The sequence below is a fragment of the Mesoplodon densirostris genome, chromosome 5 (genome assembly GCF_025265405.1).
Source record: "Mesoplodon densirostris isolate mMesDen1 chromosome 5, mMesDen1 primary haplotype, whole genome shotgun sequence".
Taxonomy (NCBI): Eukaryota; Metazoa; Chordata; class Mammalia; order Artiodactyla; family Ziphiidae; genus Mesoplodon; species Mesoplodon densirostris.
This window is the reverse complement of record NC_082665.1, coordinates 60,081,786-60,106,053: the sequence shown is the minus strand read 5'-3', so window position 1 is coordinate 60,106,053 and position 24,268 is coordinate 60,081,786. Positions and strand designations below refer to the sequence as shown.

General features: G+C 40.9%; 1 long non-coding RNA gene across 1 annotated transcript in view; it reads right to left on the bottom strand.

Annotated features, from left to right (window-relative positions):
• Positions 1-24,268, bottom strand: part of LOC132490601 (uncharacterized) — an 87,008-nt gene that overhangs the window by 44,897 nt on the left and 17,843 nt on the right. The window contains exon 3 of the long non-coding RNA XR_009532574.1: positions 14,680-14,828. This is a non-coding gene — a long non-coding RNA (uncharacterized LOC132490601). The remainder of the gene's footprint in view (positions 1-14,679; positions 14,829-24,268) is intronic.

Below are 24,268 nucleotides of genomic sequence, written 5' to 3'. Positions count from 1 at the left end.
AGAATTTTGAGATTGATCTGATATAATTCATCTTCTCCTAGTCTAGTCCCCAAAATGACCCTTTAAAGAAAACCTCTGTAATCTTCTTGCTACAAAAAGTCCTTGCCAATGGTGGACTGATTCTTTTATTACTTCTGCTGGAATAATCAGTGCAATCAGAGAGGCAGAGGATCAATCAAGCTATACATTCTATCCACCGCTCTGGGGACCAGCATGGAATTGTTCCCTCACAAAGGTTATATTTAGGCTAACTTAATAAGAACCTCCCTTCTTAAAATATAATGCTGATGACAAGGGTTGGACGGCAAGTGCAGAACCAAATCTTCTATGTCTCGAGAAAGTTCAGCTGATGTAGCCACTGCACAAGTTTCTCTCCCCAGGTCTGAGGTGTGCAATCCTAACAGTTAGGAAATAGCTCTAGAGAGGTCTGTTTGGTCTCAGGGACTCATTCCAACTCTGATGCCTCTACCACAGCTGCCCAGGCAGAATAAATGACACTAGTAGAGGCAATGCTCAGGCTGACATCAACCTTTTTCCATCTGGAAAGAATTGAAACCACCAGCTCATTTTTGGTAGTTTCCTAGTGAGTAAAAGTTGTGATTTAAGAAATTGTGACTTGGAACTCAATTTAGGACAAAAGATGCCTTTTTCCCAGTTACACCAGATGGTACATACACAGCACCTTCATTACCAGCTCTTCAAGCACACATCCCTTTTCGAAGTTGGCAGGCCCTACGTGGTTGGAATTAATAAACCCAATTCTTTCTGAAACATTACATGTTCAATGTGCTGGCTGGGAGGGAGGAATTAATGAGTCTCAGTTCTTCCTTTAATTCCACTCTGCTTCCCCCTACTTGTGAGTAAGTTACACTGGAGGTAGCAGTATGAAAAGCAAGGATTAGAAACCATCACAGTACCTAGCACATAGTAGGGGTAGTGGATGAGATGTGGTTCCAGCCCTGGCTGTGTCATTTGCTAACTGTATGACCTTAGTGTCATTTTACCTCTTTGGCTCTATTTCCACGACTCCAAGTGAGGGGTTGGATTGAGTAATCTTCAAGGCCCTTTCCATCTCTAAAAGTCAATGAATTGTATGCTTTAGCACCTTTTTACTCTCTCCTTTTCTTTGTTTGTGTTCCTCTCTGCCCCTCCCTAGAAACTGAGTAGGCTGATGGGATGACTCTGGTTAGGAATGAGGTGGGGATAATGATTAAGACTGGCTAGGAAAAAACACAGATGTTTCTTTCCTCCCCTTTACTCAAGTCCTGCTCTCAACAGGAGCCTCCCCAAGACACCATATGGCTTTGCCCTCTTCTGGAGGCTGGCTTAACAGAAGCCACGTTAAAACCTAATCCCCAATATGATAGTATTTGGAGGTGGAATCCTTGGGAGGTAACTGGGTTATAAGGGTGGATCCTTCATGATTGGGATTAGTGACCTTATAAAAGAGACCACAGAAAGTTCTCTCACCCCTTCCTGTCATGTGAGGACACAGTGAGAAGATGGCCAGCCACCTATGAACCGGGAAGGGGCCCCTCACCAGACACTAAGTCTGCTGGCACCTTGATTCTGTTGCTTTGATTTTTTAATGCACACATACATACCCATGAAAATATAATCAACTTTAACCTTCCATATTAGCATCTTTGAAAGGAGAAGGTGCTCCTAGAGCTAAACTTTATGCAGCATGAATTCCATCTCACACTGGAGTTTTCTTGTGGTCCATGTCAGTCTGTGATTTACTCAAGGTTTCCTTCTCAAAATACCATCCATGGTGATCTCTGGGAATTGACCATCAGGTCAGAGGAAGATTTTAGAGACCACTCTATTATTAGCAAATCAGATATTGACTTCACAAAGGTTTAATAAATTAAAGAACCTCCTCTCTTGGGTTCTTTCTCTTTTTAGTTCTTCGCTTGTTTAACTTTTTCCCTAATTTTGTTGTGTAAGCTTGCTTTGCAGGGCCATGTCAGTTGTGGCTCTGGGACAAAATGTTCCTTTTCTAGGCAGAGATGTTTCATCTGGAGCCAAACCTGACTTTCCTTTCAGCCATAATGTAAGCATGAAAGTATGAAAATTAACAGCACAAATAAGGTTTTCTTGTTTTCTCTAGCAATGTCAAAAGCCAGGAAAGGCAATATCAGAATGCAGTCATTCATCCTCCTTTTCTAATTGCTTGATTTCAACTTCTCTTCCAGAATAAATATTTGACACGTTTCTTCATTAGTGTGGAGCTGGAGAAAGGGCAATAACTTTGGCTCAGGTGGGTTAATACTGCTCTACCCTGGCAGTTCTGGCTTGTGGAGTTTAGTGTTGGGTTTATGATTCCTACCAGGCTATATGGCAATGATTAAATAAAGAAGGCAATGAGGTGGCTGAGTGATGGTCCAAGGTTGGATCAGCCAAGAGCAGACATCACAGGCCAAAGCTGAGGTGTGCTGGCAGAGATGTACATCCACTGGCTATACTCACGCGCAACGGCTGTCACCACCTCATCCACCAGAGACCCTCTGGCTCCTGGAAGGACTGCTGGGACAGACAGATGGGCTGGAGAAGCCTAGAGTCTACTCATGGGGAATGCACACAGTTGGCTTGCTGACAGGGCAGAGAGAGCCTTTCACTGGTGGCTGTAGCCTTGCTGCACTCCCCAATCCGAATGGGGTGAACACCCTGGCCCTGCTCACTCCATGCCATAGCCTAGTGGGAGATCAGGGCCAACCAGGCCATGGGAAAAGACTCGGTCTACTCTCACTTTGCCCCAGCTTCTCCCTCCCAGATTCACTTTGTTGTACAACAGAAACTAACAGTATTGTGAAGCAATTATACTCCAATAAATATCTACTAAAAAAAAAAAAAAAAGATTCAGTCTAGCTACACAGAGATAGTCCGGGGGGTGCGGGTCTGGGGTGTGATCCAGGTGAGGTGGTGGCAGCCATTGTCAGCAAATGCTGGAGTGGCACTATGAGAGAACTTGCAGTTCTTCTCCCAGCTGAGCGAGAGGGCTCCAGCCCCACGCACTCCACATCGCAGCTTAGCGCTGGATCGGGGGCAGACAGGTCTCAGGAGAAGACTGCTACAGAGGCAGCCCAGATCTCTGGCGGCAGCACAGCCACCTCAATTCCTGCAGCCACAATGCTCCAACCCCCAGCCACAGTCCAGCAGATGCCCTGGCTGTACCCACTTCACATCACAGACTTGTACTGGATCTAGGACGAGCACAACAAGGGAAGGGATGTGACCTTGGGCTATGTCTGAGCAGAGCTACGGGTGCCTACACAGGTGACACATCACTCCTCTGTGAGCACATGGGCCTCACTTCCTTCAGCACTCCCCACCGAGGGGCAGGGCATACACTCGAGGGGAATAGAACCTGATCGAGCTTGACCCTCAGGACTTCTACTCCTACAACTGGGGACCATGCCCCACCCCTGACAGGGCAGTGACTGCCAAGGAGCAGAGAGGAAGTCCCGCCTCACACCCTGCACAGGCTTTAGGTCTCCTAACACCAACCAAGTCCCCTATCAAGGTGATAGCAGCCACCATACTCTGAGGAGAGAAGATATGGCTGGTGTCCATATCAAAACCAGACCTCACAACAAAGACACTGGACACACACAGTCTACACGGGTACTCTCCCACATAAAAACACGCTTTCAAAACCACAATAGATAGTTGTTTCTCCTAAATTCAGAGACAGAGAAAATTAAATAAAATTAAAAGGCAGAAGAACTGGTTCTGATTAAAAGAGTAAGAGAAATCCCCTGAAAGAACAAATAATGAAAGAGAGCTCACCTGTCTACCAGATCTTGAGGTCAAAAAGGTGGTAATAAAAATGCCAACTGAATTAAGAAAGATTATCAATATAAATACAGATTACTGTTAACAAGGAACTAGAAACTATATAGATGAACCAATCAAAAACAGGTAATTCAATTTCTAAGGTAGAAAGCAATCTAGAAGCAATAAATAGCCAACTAAATGACACAGAAAAACAAATAAGTGATCTGGAAGATAGAACAAAGGAAATTCCCAATCAGAACAGCAGACAGAAAAGACAAACGAAAAAGAAAAATGAAAGCAACATATGAGACCTATGGGATAACATAAAGTGTGCCAACCTATGCATAATAGGGGTCCCAGAAGATGAAGAGAGAGAGAAAGGGATCTAAAATGTATTTGAAGAAATTATGGCCCCAAACTTCCCAAACCTAAAGAAGAAAACAGATATCCACATATGGGAAGCACAGAAGGACCCAAACAAGATAAACTCAAACAGACCCACACCAAGACATATTATAATTAAAATGGCAAAAGTTAAAGAGGATCCTCAAGACAGCAAGAGAAAAACAAAGAGTCATTTACAAGGGAACCCCCATAAGGCTATCAGCCAATTTTACTACAGAAACTTTGAAGACCAGAAGGGAGTGGCATGATATATATTCAAAGTCCTGAAAAGGAAAAACCTGCAACCTAGGTACTCTACTCAGCAAGATTATCATTTAGAATATAAGGAGAGATAAAGAATTTCTCAGATAAGCAAAAACTAAAAGAATTCAGCAATACAAAATCTACCCTACAAGAAATATTAAAGGGTCTTCTCTAAATAGAAAAGAAGCACGAATCTATAGGAAAGGTAAAGTCACAACAGGAAAGGCAAATATATAGTAAGAATTGAAGGTCACTTAAATAAGTCAGTATGTAGATGAAAAAATGATTAAAAAATTGTAAAACCAATTATAACTACAATTAACAGTAAAAGGATAAGCGTGAAGCTTTAAAATAGGATATCAAAATCACAAAATATGGGGGAGGGAAGCATAAAAATGTAGATCTTTGACAATGTGTTTGAACTTGAATTACTATCAGTTTAAATCAAACAGATATAGTTATGGATCAACAGCTATGAACTCCATGGCAACCACAAATCAAAAACATAATAGATTCACAAAAACCAGAAAGAAAGGAACTCAAGCATACTACAAAAGAGAATCATCAGACCACAAAAGGAAAAATAAAAAGAAAGAACAAATAAGAACTACAAAAACAACTAGAAAACAAGGATTAAAATGCCAATAAGTATATATCTATTAATAATTACTCTAAATGTCAAAAACGAAATGCTCTGATCAACAGACAAAGAGTGGCTGACTGGATAAAAAACAAGAACCTGCAATATGCTGCCTACAAGAGTCACTTCAGTGCAAAAGACACATATAAATTGAAAGTTAGGGGATGGAAAAAGATATTTCATGCAAATGGAAACGACAAGAAAGCAGGGGTAGCAAGACTCATATCAGACAAAATAGACTTTAAAACAAAGGCCATAAAGAAAGACAAAGAAGGGCATTATACAATGACAGAGGAATCAATACAAGAAGAGGATATTACACCCATTAACATGTACGCACTCAATATAGGAGCACTGAAATATATAAAGCAGATACTAACAGACCTAAAGGGAGAACTTGACAATAATACAGTAACAGTAGGAGACTTTAACACTCCACTGACATCAATGGACCGATCATCCAGAAAGAAAATCAGTTGAGCAACAGAAATGTTAAATGATACAATAGAACAGTTGGATTTAATTTTTATCTGCAGGACACCACATCCAAAAAGAGCAGAATACACATTCTTTTTAAGTGTGCATGGAATATTCTCTGGGATAGACCACATACTAGGTCACAAAACAAGCCTCAACAAATTTGAAAGTACAGAAATTATATCAAACATTTTTCCTGACCACAACAGTATAAAACTAGAAGTCAATTATAGAAGGAAAAATGGAACAAACACATGGAGACTAAACAACATTCTACTAAAAAACCAATGGGTCAACATTAAGATCAAAGAAAAAATCAGAAAATACCCTGAGACAAACAAAAATGAAAACACAACTTTACAAAATCTATGGGACTCAGCAAAAGCAGTTCTATGAGGGAAGTTCATAGAGATACAGGCCTTCTTCAGGAAATAAGAAAAATCTCAAATGAACAACCTAATCTACCACCTAAATGAATTAGAAAAAGAACAAACAAGGCCCAAAGACAGCAGAAGAAAGGAAAAAATAAAGATCAGAGAGGAAATAAATAAAATAGAGATCAAACAAATAATTCAAAAGATCAATAAAATCAAGAGCTGTTGTTTTTTAGAGATAAACAACATTGACAAACCTCTAGCCAGGCTCACCAAGAGGAAGAGAGAGGACCCAAATAAACAAAATAAGAAATGAAAGAGGAGAAATAACAACTGATACCACAGGAAAACAAAAAATCATAAGAGGATACTACAAATTGGACAATCTAGAAGAAATGGACAAATTTCTAGAAACATACAGCCTGCAAAGACTGAGTCAAGAAAAACAGACAATTTGAACAGACTTATCATTAGAAGTGGAATGGAATCTGTAATAATAATAATTTTAAAAACCCAGCAAACAAAAGTCCAGGACTGGATGGCTTCACTGGGGAATTCTATCAAGCATACAAAAAATTTACACCTATCCTTCTCAAACTACTCCAAAAAACTGAAGAGGAGGGAATACTCCCAAATTCATTCTATGAGGCTACCATCATCCTGATACCAAAGAAATGGAAAGATATCTCATGCTCTTGGATTGAAAGACTTGATATTGTTAAAATGGCCATACTACCTAAAGCAATCTACAGATTTAGTGCAATCCCTATAAAAATATCCATGACATTTTTCACAGAACCAGAACAAATAATCTTAAAAATTATATGGAACCACAAAACACCCAGAATTGCCAAAGCAATCCTAAGAAAAAAGAACAAAGCTGGGTATAACTCTTCCAGACTTCAGACTATACTACGAAGCTACAGTAATCAAAACAGCATGGTATTGGCACAAAAACAGACACATAGATCAATAGAACAGAAGAGAGAACCAAGAAATAAACCCACGCAGCTATGGTCAGTTAATCTATGACAAAGGAGGCAAGAGTATACAATGGAGAAAAGACAGTCTCTTCAAAAGTGGTGCGGGGAAAGCTGGACAGCTACATGTAAATCAGTGAGATTAGAACATTCCCTCCCACCATATACAAAAATAAACTCAAAGTGGTTTAAAGACTTAAATGCAAGACATGACACCATAAAACTCCTAGATGAGAACATAAGCAAAACATTCTTTGACAAAAATCATAGCAATATTTTCTTAGATCAGTCTCTCAAGGCAAAAGAAAGAAAAGCAAAAATAAACAAATGGGATCTAATCAAGATTAAAAGCTTCTGCACAGCAAAAGAAACCATCAACAAAACAAAAAGACAACGTACAGAATGCGAGAAAATATTTGCAAATGATGTGATGGACAAGGGGTTAACATCCAAAATACACAAACAGTGCATATAACTCAATATCAAAAAACAAACAACCTGATACAAAAACTGGGCAGAGGACCTAAATAGACATTTTTCCAAACAAGATATACAGATATATACAGATACAGATATACAGGCGCATGAAAAGATGCTTAAAATCACTAATTATTAGAGAAATGCAAATCAAAACCACAATGAGGTATCATCTCACACCAGTCAGAATGGCTATCATCAAAAAGTCTACAAATAATAAATGTTGGAGAGGGTGTGGAGAAAAGGGAACTCTTGGACACTGTTGTTTGGAATGTAAATTGGTGAAACTGCTATGAAAAACAGTATGGAATTTCCTTAAGGAACCAGAAATAGTATTACCATATGATTCAGGGAGTCCACTCCTGGGTATATATCCAGAAAAAAACAAGAAGTCTCATTCGAAAAGATACATGCACCCCGATGTTCACAGCAGTACCGTTTATAATAGCCAAGACATGGAAGCAACCCAAGTGCCCATGAATGGTTGACTGACTTAAGAAGATGTGGTATATTAGTATATATAGTGGACTATTACTCAGCCATAAAAAAGAATGAAATATTGCCATCTGCAGCAACATGGATGGACCTACAGAATACTATGCTCAGTGAAATAAGTCAGACAGAGAAAGACAAATACCATATGATATCACTTATATGTGAAATCTAAAAATTAATACAAATGAATCTAGATATAAAACAAATAGATTCACAGACAGAGAAAACAAACGTAGTTACCAAAGCGGGGGAGGGACAAATCACGAGTATAGGATTAACAGATACAAACTATTATACATAAAATAGATAAGCACCAAAGATTTACTGTATAGCACATGGAATTATATCCAATATCTTGTAATAACCTATAATGGAATATAATCTGCAAAAAAAAATCACTATGCTGAACACCTGAAACTAACACAATACTGTAAATCAACTATACTTCAATTTTTTTTAAAGTGAGGAAGATGCAGAGGTGACAGGTAGAGAAGGCAGCTGGAAGGCTGGGGATTGGTTACCTTCAGCAAATAAATTAGTTGGCTGAGCAAGTATCAATAGACAAGTATATTGAGGAGAGTCAGATCCACATTTTTCACCATCTTTTCACTTTCACAAGATTTTCAAACACGGAAACTGGGAAAACTAAAAAGATACTGAGGTGTTGGATTAAAGTTGGAACTACCTGTATGAACTTATGAATTTTTAAATACATATATATACATAGATATAGAAAAGTTATAGATATATGTAGCAATGAGCACACCAAATCCCCAGATTTTGGCTTTTAAATACCTCCTGCACTAAAAGGAGCCAGGATGCCTTAGAGGAATGGGTAATTGTAAGTCTAGGGCAAGGAAAGAACAAGATGAGCCTGAATCATCTTGTTGTGACAGAAAGTAAAGAAACGCCCAAAGAATGATAGGGACATGTCAATAGGATAAAGAAGTCAGCTTGAAGGAGTTTGCACTGGCCAAATCTAGGACAACTACAGCATCAAAATAAATGATGAAAATATTGGATTGAAACTCAATGAATAAAATAAGAATCCATAACTTCACCTGATACTAATAAATGAATGTATAAGTAAACAAATGAAAGAGAAGTTCTTCCTTACAGTAGAATTCCAACTGTAAAATGTGAAGGTTTGATGAATAGTATATTGGTGTAACATTCGAATATCTCCCCACTAAATACTAATTAAGTACAAAGAAAAAATGGTGACTTCACAGTGGAGAACTTGGCAGACCAAAATTTGGCCAGAGGATCAAGACTAACATCACCAGCAGTGGGACAGATTGGTATAATATAGCCTCCTAATGTGGTGCAGCATCATTTCTCCTAGTGTACGCCGAGAAGGCAAGGCTTGAGTCGGAGGAAACATCTGACTGATTCAAGTTGAGGGTCATCCTAGTGAGTGAAAAGTCAACGCTTCTTTAAGACTGTCAAGGGGGCCTCCCTGGTGGCGCAGTGGTTAAGAGACCGCCTGCCGATGCAGGGGATACGGGTTCGTGCCCCGGTCTGGGAGGATCCCATATGCCGCGGAGCGGCTGGGCCCGTGAGCCATGGCCGCTGGGCCTGCGCATCCGGAGCCTGTGCTCCGCAACGGGAGAGGCCACAACAGTGAGAGGCCCGCATATCGCAAAAAGAAAAAAAAAAAAAAAAAAAAAAAGACTGTCAAGGACACACAACCAGGGAAGGAAGGAGGAAATGTTCCACACTGAAGGAGAACAATGAGATAATGGGTGTTCCTGGAGAGGAATGAGGAAAAAGAGACGATGGGACAATTGGAGAAATTTGAATGGGGTCAGTGGATTGGAGGCTGGTGTTGTATTGACGTTGATTTTCCAGAATGGGAAGGTAGTACCACAGAAGAGTGTTCCTGTTTTGTGAAAGTGGACAGGGAGTATTTAGGAGTCATGGGTCATGATGCCAGAAAAAAAGACTCTCTCTCTCTCATATATATACATGTATGTATATTTACACACTTACACACACATATTTGCACACAGACATATATACACATATAACCAAATAAAAATTATATGTATTTCTCTATAAATATATTTATAAATATACACATATATACACATATACATAGATACGTATGTGTGCTAGAGTTACTAAAATTAGCCTAAATAATAGAGCCCTTAGGGGAATAATCACAAAATGAATTGGTAACTTCTAATATTTTCCCCATCTTTCCTTGTTGTCATTTGGATCAAATGCTCACAAAACCTCATGGACCCATTCTACCTCCTCAGAGTCCCTGAAATACCCCTCTTTGGTTGTCATGTTAGAATGAAAAGCTATGACACCTCTCTAGTCTTTCATTTATCTCAATATCTCAATGATCACTGAAAGCCACGAACAGCATTGATTCACACAGCAAGTATTCAAGGCGCACTTACCATGTGCCAGCCTCTGTTCAGGTTCTTGGGCACATCAGTGAACAAGAGGTAAGATCCCCTGCCCTTATGGTGCTTCTTCGTTAGGTGATGTATGTGACATAAGGACAATGGTCTTCTGGTTGGTACCAGGTCACTCAGTTGAGACCATGCCACAACAGTGTTGAGAAAGACTGTGTTCATTCTGACTGAAAGGGAAGCTGTTCATACTGTGGTACAGGCAAAACATTTGCACCAAACCAGGAAACCTTGAGAAACTCTTTTGTAACATAACCAAGTTTCCTTGGTGACCTGCATGGGCTGCACCTCTTCTCTTTCACACTGGGGGAACGCACATGACCTTCAAAACAGTCAGATGCTTCTCAGCACCAGCTGTCCCCTGAGCAGAGCCACATGCTCTGGTGTGTCTGAGGCAAATACATGTTTTCTGGGCTGAAAATCAGAACACTATGGCTTCCTTGTTGTAACTTCCAAATACATGGGCACAGGAGAGATGAGCACAAACCCTTACAAGTGCTTGGTCACTTCTGTCTTGACCTGAGGGTGGCCCTGACAGGTCCTGCTACTGGGGCTTAATGTGCTACCAAGTAAGGAGAAGCAGCACATCTTTGCCTTGGGCCCTGGACAGAGATTGGCAGTGCCAGAATGCTTCTTCTTCTCAGGGTCAGCTTTGGTAGGAGCTTGGGCCTTGCCCTTGAGCCTGGCCTCCCCCTGACCCAGCCTGACATTGGTTTAGCCAGCCTTCCTCTGCATGAGAAATGCACGTTAGGGAGATTGCAGCAGGGGAGACGGGTGCTGGGTGAGAGACTCAGCTAAAGCCTTCTTTACCACAGTGTAGACATTGTGGTTTTGTTGGAATCCCATCCAGGTTAATGTGCATTTGGTTTTATGAAAAACCCAGGGCCATTTGCCCAGAAGTGAAATGAGTTGACCCAGCTCAGCCACAAATGATAGTTTGGCTAGAGATAAGCTCCTGTAGGGAAGGGGAAAAACCTCCCTTCTCTATCTTTAAAGGCTCTCGAGGGTTTGGTGTGGTAAAAGAGGAAGAACACTGGACACCTGGGCTCTGCTGCTGCTCTACCACCAATGAGCTGTGTGACTGAAGGCCGGCCAGTTCGCCTTGCTGGGCCTCAGTTTCCTCACCTCTAAAATGGATGGTGGTGGGGAACTGATGACCCCTCAAAGCCCTTCCAGCTCAAACATTCTATGATTCTACACAGGACTGTCTACAAAATTTGTGGGGCCCAGTGCAAAATGAAAATGCAGGGCCTCTTGCTGAAACTTATTAAGAATTTCAAGACAGCAACAACATAACACGAAGCCAAGCACAGGGCCCTTTTAAGCATGGGGTCCTGCATGCCTGACCAGATAGCTCACTCAGTAAGCCGTCCTTGATTCTACAGGTGGCCCCTCACTACCCTCTTTTGATCACATATGATGGAGCATCTGCTTAATATCGTGAGGAAAATACGGGCTTTGCAGTTAGAAAGACTTGGTCTTTACCAGAAGCTAACACAACATTGTAAATCAACTAGACTTCGTCTTTAATCTTGGCCCTATATACTACTGTGTGACCTAGGGTTCCTCACCTAATTGCTCCTTGCCTCAATTTCCTTGTGTGTAAAACAGATGCATCACACCCACCCAGCAGGAAGATTGTGAGCACGTCCTGGGATTCAGTAAACAGCATCACCAGTGTTTGAAGGTGCCATTAGGCACATTAAACTGAATTCCATCTGAATGAGGGTTTCATGAAGCTGTTGTTTTTTAAGGCAAGGTCATGTGCTGCTAGAGAGACTGTCAGATTCAAAAAGACTTTCTTTTTGCCAAAAAAAGTCACGAGTGGTTTTTTTTTACAGTAACTGCATCTGTGGTGCCCTGCTCCTGGACCACACACTCTACGATGTAGGAAGTCATTCCATTCCCAACTGTAAATTATCTCTTGGGCCTGTTACTTTTTTCACTTAGCTCCCCATCCTTCCACTCGTTTCCCCTACTATTCAGGACTGCATATGACTTTTGAGAAGACCATTTGAGTTTCACATTTGTTTCACGGCTATTCTTGTTCTCATTTGCTTTTACTTCACATGTATCCACACGTGCCGTTTTCCCCTAATCTCCCTCCTGAGGTCTCTCTCTGCATTAATACACTGGAAGCAGAAGTCAGCTTCCACCAGGGGAGGAAATATCATTCATTCACACATCCATCCCTTGGTTCATTCACTCACTCGTTATTTTTTGAGCACTTACTGATAAATTATGACCTTTGAGAAGCTTAAGAACTGATGGGAGAGACGAATGAGTGAAACTTGAAATACAAGGTAAATACTTTAATAAAGGTTGCAGGGCCTGGGCGGGGCAGGGTGGGGGAGTAGGACCCCCGTGAGTTCAGTTTTCACCTGGGTGAGCCAGAGAAGGAACATTTGAGCTGGGTCTTGAAGGGTAAGGAGTTTCCCAGGAAAAGATGTGCCCATCTGAAAGGAATCCTGGGGCCTCACTGCTGCTTTGCCACCCCTTCGCTTGTCTCTTGTCATCTCCCTGACACATTTGTTTCAGGACTGTCCTCATGTAACTCCAGCCTCACAAACTGGGTACACCTGGGCACAGGGTTTCCTCTCCTGCTCTGGTGGATAAGAAAGTGTGGAGGTGAGGCCCCTCCACCCTCCTCTTTGCCCTAGTCATGTGATTCCTCACTCCTCCCCCTTTCTTTCCTTCTCTCTTGGAGGAAGAGGTCTTTTCTCCTTCCAAAGCCAGCCCTTCCACCGAGACTCCAATCCTATCCCACCTCCTCCAAGACTTTGCTTATTACATTTTCTCTCTCATAGCTTCCAAATCTCCTACTTTCGAGCTCCTTTCCCTCTGTCAACAAACAAGTTCCAGTCTCACACAACCTAAAAACAAACACAACCTCTCTGAACCCCGCTATGCCCTCAAGCTATTGTGGTACCGACGGCCTTCCTCTCACTGACACACTTGTTGAGGAAATCGGTTTCTTCTGTCTTAGCCATTACATTCTCACTGCTCCTTCACTCCATACCTCCTAGCAGTCTGGCTTTCAGCCCCTCTACCCCACGAGTCTCATCCTCAAAGGCAGCAGACTGGGCTTCTCTGGTGGCGAAGCGGTTGAGAGTCTGCTAATGCAGGGGACACGGGTTCGAGCCCTGGTCTGGGAGGATCCCACATGCCGCGGAGCAACTAGGCCCGTGAGCCACAGCTACTGAGCCTGTGTGTCTGGAACCTGTGCTCCGCAACAAGAGACACCACGATAGTGAGAGGCCCGTGCACCGTGATGAAGAGTGGCCCCCGCTTGCCACAACTAGAGAAAGCCCTCACGCAGAAATGAAGACCCAACACAGCAAAAAAAAAAAAAAAAAAAAAAAAGGCAGCAGACCACCACATCAACATACCCACTGGCCTATCTCCAGCCCTCATTCTTACCGTTCCTGCAGTGTTGAAGCCCTTGAAATGCTACTCCACGGCAGTGCCCCACTTCCCCTTCTCCCGCCCGCCTCCCTCACCAGCCCCTCTCCTCTCCTCTTGTCACAGACCCCACCCCTCCGTCACCCTGTATTGCCCCTTGGCCTCAGCTATATGACTGACTCCCACACTCCATCACTGGGCTCCCCTGCTTGTCTAAGCCTCATGCTCACCTTTCCAACTGTCTCTGTTATACTTCTATTGAGGTGGCTCATTGACACTCAACTGCTGCGCTCATCCTTTCCCCCAAAACTTTATATTTCGGTAAGTGATGCTGTCATCATCCCAGCACCCAGAATCAGGATCTGAATATTATTTATTCCTACTCCTCTCTCTCTCTTGCCTCATTTCAAGTTAGGTACCAAATCCTGTACCCCATCCTTTTGAAATCGTTCCTGACATCTTTGTTATTATCAAAGCGATGGCTTTACCTTACCCTTGGACTACTGTGGTTGCCTGATAATGCACCTCCATTCTTTCCTGACCCAGGTGAATTAATCTTTCTAAAGCTTCCCCATGATGGGTTGCAATCCCCTTCCTTTCTGTATACACTTACATTTGTCTCTGGATATGAACTATTTTTTCTTATTGGAGTATAGTTGCTTCACAATGTTGTGTTAGTTTCTGCTGTACAGCAAAGTGAATCAGCTATACCTATACATATATCCCCTCCATTTTGGATTTCCTTCCCATTTAGGTCACCACAGAGCACTGAGTAGAGTTCCTTGTGCTATACAGTAGGTTCTCATTAGTTACCTATTTTGTACATAATAGTGTATATATGTCAATTCCAATCTCCCAATTCATCCCACTCTATGTCTGTGTCTCTATTTCTGCTTTTCAAATAGGTTCATCTATACCATTTTCCTAGATTCCATATATATGCGTTAATATACGACATTTGTTTTTTCTTTCTGACTTACTTCACTCTGTATGACAGTCTCTAGGTCCATCCACGTCTCTGCAAATGGCACAATTTCATTCCTTCTTATTTATGGCTGAGTAATATTCCATTGTATAGGCAGAACAGTCTTTGACATAAACCGCAGCAAGATCTTTTTTGACCCACCTCCTAGAGTAATGAAGATAAAAACAAAAATAAACAAATGGGACCTAATTAAACTTAAAAGCCTTTGCACAGCAAAGGAAACCATAAACAAGAAAAAAGACAGCCCTGAGAATGGGAGAAAATATCTGCAAACAAAGCAACTGACAAGGGATTAATCTCAAAAATATACGAGCAGCTCATGCAGCTCAATATCAAAAAAACAAAACCCAATCAAAAAATGGGCAGAAGACCTAAATAGACAGTTCTCCAAAGAAGACATACAGATGGCCAAGAGGCACATGAAAAGATGCTCAACATCACTAATTATTAGAGAAATGCAAATCAAAACTACAATGAATTATCACCTCACACTGGTCAGAACGGCCATCGTCAAAAAATCTACAAACAACAAATGCTGGAGACAGTGTGGAGAAAAGGGAACCCTCCTGCACTGTTGGTGGGAACTGAGTATTTTTTAAACGACCTCTGATTTTTTCTATTCAACAAATTCTTGATTAGTGCCTAGTGCCTAGTATGGCGAGGAGCTGCAGAAAGAGGAAGATAGAGTCTCTGCCTTCAAGGAGCAGAATCCAACTTTAAGAGAAGACCATTGGGAATAAGATGGAGAATGAGGAGAACTAGAAAAGAAGAGAAAAAAAGCAAAGATGCTTTCAGAAGGGAGAGATCATAGTGTGTGTGCATGTGAGTAAGTGTGTGTCTAGAGTTGTGAAAAGTAGAGGTGGTGTTTAGGAAGATTTTAATTGGGAGAAATGAGAATAGACGCTTTCAGGGGAAGAAAATTTCAACTGTGGTGTAAAGATGGGAAATTACCATGCGTGTTTGGAAAATGGTGAGTAAACCAGATTTGCTGAAGCACAGAAGTCTAGTGGGGTCTAGTCTAATTTTATCTACTTGATAAATATGAAAATCCATGTATTCCTTTAGGAAATATAGAGTAAATGTTATAACTCAGGACTTTGGCTTGTGCTTACATAAACATCTATTTGAGTGCTGTGCATATTTGGTGAGACACACACACACACACACACACACACACACACACTGTGTTGGGTAGTGTGGATATAGAGACCTTGCTCTTGAGAAGCTCACTCTCTTGAGAGGAGGGGATAATTGCAGCTCTCTGTGGTAAACACCATTAGTACTAGTAGTAAAGATGTGTGCAGTGCCTCTGGCAGCCAGAGGCAGGGAAGGAAATTATGCTGGCATAGATTGTAAGGAAAACTATACAGATAGATAGCATTTGATTTAGGCTTTCAAGAATAAGTAGAGGGCTTCCCTGGTGGCACAGTGGTTAAGAATCTGCCTGCCGATGCAGGGGACACGGGTTCGAGCCCTGGTCTGGGAAGATCCCACATGCTGCAGAGCAACTGAGCCTGTGCGCCACAACTACTGAGCCTGTGCTCTAGAGACCGTGAGCCACAACTACTGAGCCCATGTGCCACAACTACTGAGCCCATGCTCCACAACTACTGAGGCCCATGCGCCTAGAGCCTGTGCTCCACAACAAGAGAAGCCACCGCCATGAGAAGCCCATGCACTGAAACAAAGAGTAGCCCCTGTTCGCCGCAAATAGAGAAACCCCGAGCTCAGCAACGAAGACCCAACCCTGGGGTACAGTATGACAGTCCTAGAAAGAAGTGGCAAGAAATGAGGTTGGAAAGATAGATTGGTGTTAATTTGTGAAAGGTCTTAAATGCCATATAATATAATGGAGGTTTCTAGGAAGGTAAGAGTTTTATTTTTATTCATTTAATTGGTTTCCTTTTATTCAATGGTACTCATTTATAGTATAGTTCAATAAAAAGCAATAATGCTTACAAGTGACAAAGGAACATTTTCTTTATGAAATTCTAAAACTAAGCTTTGAGGTTAGCTGAACAAAAATTTTCTTATGGAAAAGAGTTCATTCCTATGTATTCCTTCCTTGATTACCAGCTAAATTCCTCTGCCCCCTGCAACTCCTCCACCTCCACCCCCACTGACACTCAAGTCACTCAGGGTTATCCACTGAGCTTTCTGGCTGAGCTGAGCCATGAAGTACAAGGGCTGAGCTCTGCGTAAAGGTGGACCAGGTCCCTCAGAGACAATAACCAGGAACTGATCACTTGTTTAGCTTACAGCTAGGTATGGGTTCTCAGGAAAGACTGGCTCTGGTCCGGGACTAATACATGATGTTTGTGGACAGAAGTCAGGGGATCACTTTTTCTAAGCCATATTCATGTTGGTAAAACTGAGTACATATTAGCATTACTTAATTCAATACTTTCCCTCCACACTCTTGCATTATGAATTCCTGCCCAACTCCCAGAATTGGGTTTTATCACCACTTCATGATCAGACGGTTGATAATTTGCTGGAAATCACTCAGGAAACACAGGACCTCCTAAGCCTAGTTTCAACCTTCTCAACTAAGGTATCTGCCCAGAAATTATCTTCCAAAGTATAGGGGATAAAGTATGTTATAGGGCAGATCCTTCATTTAGATAAAACAAGGCTGATACCAAAGACTCTATACTAGTGGTGTTCAAAACTCTGAGTTCAGAGGACATTTCCAAATACTGGAATTTTCGATGGCACACCTAAAGGAATTAAATGGAACCCATTGTCATCATTATACTACAGTGGCATTTCTACATCAAAGTAAAAAAGATACAATCTGGGGAGACCATCAAGATGGCACAGGAGTAAGATGTGGAGATCACCTTCCTCCCCACAAATACACCAGAAATACATCTACATGTGGAACAACTCCTACAGAACACCTACTGAACACTGGCAGAAGACCTCAGACTCCCCAAAAGGCAAGAAACTCCCCATGTACCTGGCCGTGTGGCTGACATGGTCTTAGTGCTCCAGCCGGGTGTCAGGCCTGTGCCTCTGAGGTGGGAGAGCGGAGTTCAGGACATTGGTCCACCAGAGACCGCCCAGCTCTACGTAATATCAAACGGCAAAAGCTCTCACAGAGATTTCCATCTCAATGCTAAGACCCAGCTCCACTCAACAACCAGCAAGCTACAGTGCTGGACACCCTATGACAAACAACTAGCAAGGCAGGAACACAACCCCACCCATTAGCAGAGAGGCTGCCTAAAATCATAATAAGGCCACAGACACCCCCAAACACACCACTGGATGCGGTCCTGTGTACCAGAAAGACAAGATCCAGCCTCATCCACCAGAATACAGGCACTAGTCCCCTCCACCAGGAAGCCTACACAACCCACTGAACCAACCTAGCCACCGGGGGCAGACACCAAAAACAACAGGAACTATGAACCTGCAGCCTGCGAAAAGGAGACCCCAAACACAGTAAGTAAAGCAAAATGAGAAGACCACAGCAGATGAAGGAGCAAGGTAAAAACCCACCAGACCAAACAAATGAAGAGGAAACAGGCAGTCTACCTGAAAAAGAATTCAGAGTAATGATAGTAAAGATGACCCAAAAACTTGTAAATAGAATGGAGAAAATACAAGAAATGTTTAACAAGGACCTAGAAGAACTAAAGAGCAAATAAACAATGAGGAACAACACAATAAATGAAATTAAAAATTCTCTAGAAGGAATCAATAGCAGAATAACTGAGGCAGAAGAATGGATAAGTGACCTGGGAGACAAAATAGTGGAAATAACTACAGCAGAGCAGAATAAAGAAAAAAGAATGAAAAGAATTGAGGACAGTTTTAGAGACTTCTGGGACAACATTAAATGCACCAACATTTGAATTATAGGGGTCCCAGAAGAAGAAGAGAAAAAGAAAGGGACTGAGAAAACATTTGAACAGATTATAGTTGAAACCTTCCCTAATATGGGAAAGGAAATAGTCAATCAAGTCTAGGAAGCACAGAGAGTCCCATACAGGATAAATCCAAGGAGAAACACGCCAAGACACATATTATTCATACTATCAAAAATTAAATACAAAGAAAAAATATCAAAAGCAGCAAGGGAAAAGCAACAAATAACATGCAAGGGAATCCCCATAAGGTTAACAGCTGATCTTTCAGCAGAAACTCTGAAAGCCAGAAGGGAGTGGCAGGACATACTTAAACTGATGAAAGGGAAAAACCTACAACCAAGATTACTCTACCCAGCAAGGATCTCATTCAGATTCGATGGAGAAATTAAAACCTTTACAGACAAGCAAAAGCTAAGAGAATTCAGCACCACCAAACCAGCTTTATAAAAAATGCTGAAGGAACTTCTCTACATAGGAAACACAAGAGAAGGAAAAGATCTACAATAACGAACCCAAAACAATTAAGAAAATGGTAGTAGGAACATACATATTGATAATTACCTTAAATGTAAATGTATTAAACGCTCCCACCAAAAGACAAAGACTGGTTGAATGGATACAAAAACAAGACTTGCAGGGGCTTCCCTGGTGGCGCAGTGGTTGAGAGTCCGCCTGCCGATGCAGGGGACATGGGTTCGTACCCCGGTCCAGGAAGATCCCACATGCTGTGAGTGGCGAGGCCCGTGAGCCATGGCTGCTGAGCCTGCGCATCCGGAGCCTGTGCTCGGCAACGGAAGAGGCCGCAACAGTGAGAGGCCTGCATACCGCAAAAAAACAAAACAAACAAAAAAAAACAAGACCTGCATATATGCTGTCTACAAGAGACAAGCTTCAGACCTAGGGACACACACAGACTGATAGTGAGGGGATGGAAAAAGATATTCCATGCAAATGGAAATAAAAAGAAAGCTGGAGGAGCAATTCTCATATCAGACAAAACAGACTTTAAAATAAAGACTATTACAAGAGACAAAGAAGAACACTACGTAATGATCAAAGGATCAGTCCAAGAATAAGATATAACAATTGTAAATATTTATGCACCCAACATAGGAGCACCTCAATACATAAGGAAAATGCTAACAGCCATAAAAGGGGAAATCGACAGTAACACAATCATACAATGGGACTTTAACACCCCACTTTCACCAATGAACAGATCATCAAAATGAAAATAAATAAGGAAACACAAGCTTTAAATGATACATTAAACAAGATGGTCTTGATATTTATAGGACATTCTGTCCAAAAACAACAGAATACACTTTTTTCTCAAGTGCTCATGGAACATTCTCCAGGATCGATCATATCTTGGGTCACAAATCAAGCTATGGTAAACTTGAGAAAATTGAAATCATGTCAAGTATCTTTTCCAACCACAATGCTATGAGACTAGATATCAATTACAGGAAAAAAACTGTAAAAAATTCAAACATATGAAGGCTAAACAATACACTACTTAATAACGAAGTGATCACTGAAGAAATCAAAGAGGAAATCAAAAAATACCAAGAAACAAATCACAATGAAAACACGACGACCCAAAACCTGTGGGATGCGGCAAAAGCTGTTCTAAGAGGGAATTTATAGCAATACAATACTACATCAAGAAACAAGAAACACCTCAAATAAACAACCTAACCTTACACTTAAAGCAATTAGAGAAAGAAGAACAAAAAACCCCCAAAGTTTTCAGAAGGAAAGAAATCATAACAATCAGATCAGAAATAAATGAAAAAGAAATGAAGGAAATGATAGCAAAGATCAACAATATAAAAGCTGGTTCTTTGAGAAGATAAACAAAAATGATAAACCATTGGCCAGAATCATCAAGGAAAAAAGGGAGAAGACTCAAATCAATAGAATCAGAAATGAAACAGGAAAAGTAACAATTGACACTGCAGAAATACAAAGGATCATGAGAGATTACTACAAGCAACTCTATGCCAATCAAATGGACAATCTGGAAGAAATGGACAAATTCTTAGAAAAGCACAACCTTCCGAGACTGAACCAGGAAGAAATAGAAAATATGAACAGACCAATCACAAGCACTGAAATTGAAACTGTGATTAAAAATCTTCCAACAAACAAAAATCCAGGACCACATGGCTTCACAGCTGAATTCTAACAAACACTTAGAGAAGAGCTAACACCTATCCTTCTCAAACTCTTCCAAAATATAGCAGAGGGAGGAACACTCCAAAACTCATTCTACAAGGCCGCCATCACCCTTATACCAAAATCAGACAAAGATGTCACAAAAAAACTACAGACCAATATCACTGATGAACATAGATGCAAAAATCCTCAACAAAATACTAGCAAACAGAATCCAAGAGCACATTAAAAGGATCATATACCCTGATCAGGTGGGGTTTATCCCAGGAATGTAAGGATTCTTCAATATAAACAAATCAATCAATGTGATACACCATAGTAACAAACTGAAGGAGAAAAACCATATGATCATCTCAATAGATGCAGAAAAAGCTTTTGACAAAATTCAACACCCATTTATGATAAAAACCCTCCAGAAAGTAGGCATAGAGGGAACTTTCCTCAACATAATAAAGGCCATATATGACAAATCCACAGCCAACATCATTCTCAGTGGTGAAAAACTGAAACCATTTCCTCTAAGATCAGGAACAAGACAAGGTTGTCCACTCTCACCACTATTATTCAATATAGTTTTGGAAGGTTTAGCCACAACAATCAGAGAAGAAAAAGAAATAAAAGAAATCCAAATCAGAAAAGAAGAAGTAAAGCTGTCACTATTTGCAGATAACATACTATACACAGAGAATCCTAAAGATGCCACCAGAAAACTACTAGAGCTAATCACTGAATTTGGTAAAGTAGCAGGATACAAAATTAATGCACAGAAATCTCTTGCATTCCTGTACACTAATGATGAAAAATCTGAAAGAGAAATTAAGGAAACACTCGCACTTACCACTGCAACAAAAAGAATAAAATACCTAGGAACAAACCTACCTAAGGAGACAAAAGACGTGTATGCAGAAAACTACAAGACACTCATGAAAGAAATTAAAGATGATACAAATAGATGGAGAGATATACCATGTTCTGGGATTGGAAGAATTAACATTGTGAAAATGACTATACTACCCAAAGCAATCTACAGACTCAGTGCAATCCCTATCAAACTACCACTGGCATTTTTCACAGAACTAGAACAAAAAATTTCACAATTTGTATGGAAACACAAAAGACACCAAAAAGCTAAAGCAATCTTGAGAAAGAAAAACGGAGCTGTCGGAATCAGGCTCCCAAACTTCAGACTATATTACAAAGCTGCAGTAATCAAGACAGTATGGTACTGGCACAAAAACAGAAAGATAGATCAATGGAACAGGATAGAAAGCCCAAAGATAAACCCACGCACATATGGTCACCTTATTGTTGATAAAGGAGGCAAAAATATACATTGTAAAAAAGACAGCCTCTTCAATAAGTGATGCTGGGAAAACTGGACAGCTACATGTAAAAGAATGAAATTAGAACACTCCCTAACACCATACACAAAAATAAACTCAAAATGGATTAAAGACCTAACTGTAAGGCCAGACAGTATAAAACTCTTAGAGTAAAACATAGGCAGAACATTCTATGACATAAATCAAAAGCAAGATCCTTTTTGACCCACCTCCTAGAGAAATCGAAATAAAAACAAAAATAAACAAATAGGACCTAATGAAACTTCAAAGCTTTTGCACAGCAAAGGAAACCATAAACAAGACGAAAAGACAACCCTGAGAATGGGAGAAAATATTTGCAAATGAAGCAACTGACAAAGGAGTAATCTCCAAAATTTACAAGCAGCTCATGCAGCTCAATAGCAAAAAAACAAACAACCCAATTGAAAAGTAGGCAGAAGACCTAAATAGACATTTCTCCAAAGAAGATATACAGATTGCCAACAAACACATGAAAGGATGCTCAACATCACTAATCATTTGAGAAATGAAAATCAAAACTACAATGAGGTATCACCTCACACTGGTCAGAATGGCCATCGTCAAAAAAATCTACAAACAATACATGCTGGAGAGGGTGTGGAGAAAAGGGAACACTCTTGCACTCTTGGTGGGAATGTAAATTGATACAGCCATTATGGAGAACAGTATGGAGGTTCCTTAAAACACTAAAAATAGAACTACCATACGACCCAGCAATCCCACTACTGGGCATATACCCTGAGAAAACCATAATTCAAAAGGAGTCATGTACCACAATGTTCATTGCAGCTCTATTTACAATAGCCAGGACATGGAAGCAACCTAAGTGTCCATCAACAGAGGAATGGATAAAGAAGATGTGGCACATATATACAATGGAATATTACTCAGCCATAAAAAGAAATGAAATTGAGTTATTTGTAGTGAGGTGGATGAACCTAGAGTCTGTCATACAGAGTGAAGTAAGTCAGAAAGACAAAAACAAAGACCATATGCTAATACATATATATGGAATCTAAAAAAAAATTTTTTTAAATGGTTCTGAAGAACCTAGGGGCAGGACAGGAATAAAGATGCAGATGCAGAGAATGGGCTTGAGGACACAGGGAAGGGGAAGCGTAAGCTGGGACAAAGTGAGAGAGTGGCATGGACTTATATATACTACCAAATGTAAAATAAATAGCTAGTGGGAAGCAGCCGCATAGCACAGGGAGATCAACTCAGTGCTTTGTGACCACCTAGAGGGGCGGGATAGGGAGGGCGGGAGGGAGATGCAAGAGGGAGGAGATATGGTGATAAATGTATATGTATAGGTGATTCACTTTGTTATAAAGCAGAAACTAACACACCATTGTAAAGCAATTATATTCCAATAAAGATGTTAAAAAAAAAAAAAGAAAAAAAGAGTCATGTACCACAGTGTTCATTGGAACTCTATTTACAATAGCCAGGATGTGGAAGCAATCTAAGTGTCCATCGACAGAGGAATGGATAAAGATGTGGCACATATATACAATGGAATATTACTCAGCCATAAAAAGAAATGAAATTGAGTTAATTGTAGTGAGGTGGATGGACCTAGAGACTGTCATACAGAGTGAAGTAAGTCAGAAAGAGAAAAATAAATACCGTATGCTAACACATATATATGGAATCTATATATGTATATAGTGTATATGTAGATAGTGTATACATATATACACTAATATGTATAAAATGGATAACTAATAAGAACCTGCTGTATAAAAAATAAATAAAATAAAATTCAAAAAAAAAAGAAATATTTTAGCTCTCTTTTGCTGTGTATTACTAACTCTGCCCTACCCGCAACTCTCATTTCCTTTAGTTGTAGAGGCTCTTGTGACTGCTTCTCTACATGTGACTGCTCGTTTTTGTTTTTTTGTGTGTGTGTGTGGTATGCGGACCTCTCACTGTTGTGGCCTCTCCCGTTGCGGAGCACAGGCTCCGGAAGCGCAGGCCCAGCGGCCATGGCTCATAGGCCTAGCTGCTCTGCGGCATGTGGGATCTTCCTGGGCCGGGGCACGAGCCCGTGTCCCCTGCATCGGCAGGCGGACTCTCAACCACTGTGCTACCAGGGAAGCCCCTGCTCCTTTTTATTTTAAAAGTCAGTGCTTCTGTGATGTTTCCCCACCTCCTGTTA